Raw genomic sequence first — 3,429 nt, 5'->3', positions numbered from 1 at the left:
TTCCTTGGGCAATTCCCTTGTGGAAGTTTCAGTAAAATTGAAGAGACAGAAGCAAAGAAAATGTCCTCAATATTAAACCAAAGAAAATGAAAGTTACCTATTTGTTGTATATAAGGGTGTTCATATAAACAGAAGACACAGTAATAACCCATGACTTAGTAACTGCAGGGAAAACTTGGTATGCAGTTTAGACTTTCTAATATTGTCCATACCTACAAGGCCACAGTATACTTAAATAGCAGAATTACAGACTTGAAATTGTTGCTGAAGGAATATACTATTGTAATAATAGAGGAATTCAGGGGGCATGAGGGAGAAAGGGGATGGTGAACGGGGGGATCTCTGAGTCTATGGAACTGTATCATGAAAATTAAAAATTAAAAATATGTATTTTATCTATAACAGAATGAGTAATCAAAAGGTAGGATTTCAGTGAGAAATCTTACAGCACTTGGAGTTGAAGTTTTGAAGAACTCAGCACTATTTGCGCTTACACTTTTTGCAGAGTACATTTCCCCCTTGGGTAACAGGTGCTTCTGCAGGGGCTCAGAAATGACACAGCAGTGCTGAGTCAGGTAACGACTCCGGCCTTCTGCCTAGTAAGGTCAACAAGGCTTGTAAAAGAGGAAATTCCCTTCCTCTCCGTCAAAAGTCACCCATCTTCTATGGCTTCCCCTTTGACAAGTCTGTTTGTCTGTCTGTCTCTCTCTCTCTCTTTACATATATATATATAATGATGATAGTTGCTAGGTTGTAAATACACCAAAGGATCGGAGGACAAAAACGGATGCAACTGAGCTCTTTGGATGCTGGCTATTATAATACTGAAGACCAAATAGAGAGGAGCATGGTTGTAGCTATTTGTAGTGCCAGTTTTTTCCTTTTTCTTTTTTTAAATATTTCTTTGTTTTTCTGGAAAGTCAGATATATAGAAAGGAGAGACAGAGAGGAAGATCTTCCATACATTGGTTCATTCCCCAAATGGTCACAATGATTAGAACTGAGCTGATCTGAAATCAGGAGCCTGGAGCCTCTTCCAGGTCTCCCACGCAGGCTCAGGGTCCCAAGGGTTTGGGCCATCTTTGACTACCTTCCCAGGCCACAAGCAGGGAGCTGCATGGGAAGTGTAGCTTCTGGAATTAGAACCGGCACGCATACGGGACCTTGGTACATGTAAGGCAAGGAGTTTAGGCACTAGGCTACCGCACCAGGCCCGGTAATTCTAGCTTTATGAAGTAATATAATTCAATCTGTGTTTTGAAAATCAAAATCAGTGAGGTTTTTATAATATTGGGTATGGAGTATCAAATGAAGAGAGGAATCAAAGACAACAGAAAATTTTGAGGAATGAAAAATTGCTGATTAGAGTTACTGTTTAATTAGTACATCTTACTGAATTTGTGGAGATTAATCTGAGATTGAAAACAGCAACAATTAATTAAACTGAGTAAATTATGAGTATTGTGACCAACTTAGTTGGTGTAATTATTCTAATTAACTTGGTTTGGATAACTCATAGGAATACATTGTGAGTTTTGAGGTGATCTTGAAGTTTGAAATGTAGATGTTGACTTTTGGCATACCTTAATAAGGCAACTGAGAGGCAGGTCTTTGTCGGGGTTCACATAGCTTGTGCTGAATGGAAAAGTGCTGATCCTGAGCAAGCTGTCTTGCTTCAGAAAACTCAATTCCTTTCTGTAATTCCAACTACATTTTTGCTCTGATATGGTGCTTCCCAAAGAAAATGTATCTCAGTAATTGCCTTCAAAAATAGAAAAAGATAAATTTAATGCATTTCTAATAAGCCATCTAATTGCTAAGACGTACAAGCACGCAGGCTGCTGGCTACACGTGTCACTTCATTTCAGCCCTAAGTATTCACTCGGAGGTGTGAAGTGTTCAGAGGATCGCGGCCAATCAGACGCATAAGCTGACAGTCATGTTCATCGTTGCCTTTCACGTAAGCAGTGACACATACAGAGTGACAGTGTCAGCTGCTTCAGCTTACGTCACACAGGAGCGATGCTTGGATGGTTGAAAAGAGCTACAAACATAAAACAACACAAGAAAACTTTGCCAAACTGGATTATAAGAAGAAGTCAAAATGAATAAGTCATGCGTTTCGTTTCAATGTTCACGTCGGGGAGGTTTCTGAGATCAAGCCTAGTGCTGCTGCCCATCTGCATATGGGCTAACATTTGAATTATAACAAGAACATTTTGTTTGTTTTACAGCATATCACATGATCTGTCCACAAAAATAACTTCATGAAGGTTTTCCTTTATAATTAGAAAAATCCTGTTTATAGGAAAATGTGTGATATAAAGTGAATGTTGCCGCAAGATAAAATATGTTGGAAAATGAATAATTCTCATGACATCTTCTTCATGTATCCCCCGTGTTTGCAGAACAATTGATATTTTCCAGCATCAGGCAAGCCAGGCTAGGCTACTGTGCCAGACTAGGCTGTACTTTAAATGCTCCACTGTGTCCTCACGCTGAGTGTCTGAGTCTATTTGTACCTTGACAGATAAATATCCAAGACTGGGTAGTAGAATATTCTCATATCTTTATGTGCTGGAAGGCAAAGGGGAATAGTCAAGGGTGGTTTCCTGCCGCTGTTTTACCAGGGCATAAACCCACTCATGAATGTGTAGCAATCATAACTTAATTACATCCCACCTACTTAATATCAACATCATGGAAAGTAAGTTTCAACATTTCAATTTTTGAAACTCGTGAGAAAGATTGCAGATTTATATTTTCTCATCTCCTGCATTAAGGTGATACACACTTGAAATTTATTCAGACTTTGTCAAAACCTGTAATGTTTCCTTGCTTGGCCTTGTTTTTCACCAGAAAAGGGAGACAGTTTGTTTTTGCTGGGAAAGAATTGAGACTTAATTGTCACCAAGTCATAGTTTTCTCGTTATAACACTTCTGGATCTCCACACCACTTTGTGACAGCAGATAAGCCATATGTATTTTGTTTGTGATGACGTAGTGGCTAAATCCACATTTACAGGTGCTAGGATCTCATATGAGCACCAGATTGTGTCCAAGCTGCTCCATTTCCAGTTAATCATGTTGCTTACAGCCTGGGGAAGGGTTGAGGGGTGGCCCAAGGACTCGGGACCCTGATCCTGCGAGGGAGACCTGGAGGAAGCTCTTGTTCTGATTGCAAATCAGCTCAGCTCTGGTCTTTGTGGCCACTTGGGGAGTGAACCAGTGGATGGAAGATCTTCCTCTGTCTCTCCTTCCGTAAATCTGCCTTTCTGGTGAAAACAAATAAATATTTTTAAGAAATAACATACTGATCTTTCATCAAGCAGAAGCTACTGTCCACCCTCATTTTTGGCAAATTAGTGAAGGCTGGGAGATGTGCACATTGCGTACTTGAAATGACCTTGTGATGGAATTTATACTGAC

This window comes from Ochotona curzoniae, unplaced genomic scaffold (genome assembly GCF_017591425.1).
Source record: "Ochotona curzoniae isolate NIBS_2020 unplaced genomic scaffold, NIBS_Ocur_1.0 contig_2754, whole genome shotgun sequence".
NCBI classification, from domain to species: Eukaryota; Metazoa; Chordata; class Mammalia; order Lagomorpha; family Ochotonidae; genus Ochotona; species Ochotona curzoniae.
This window is presented reverse-complemented; position numbering follows the sequence as displayed.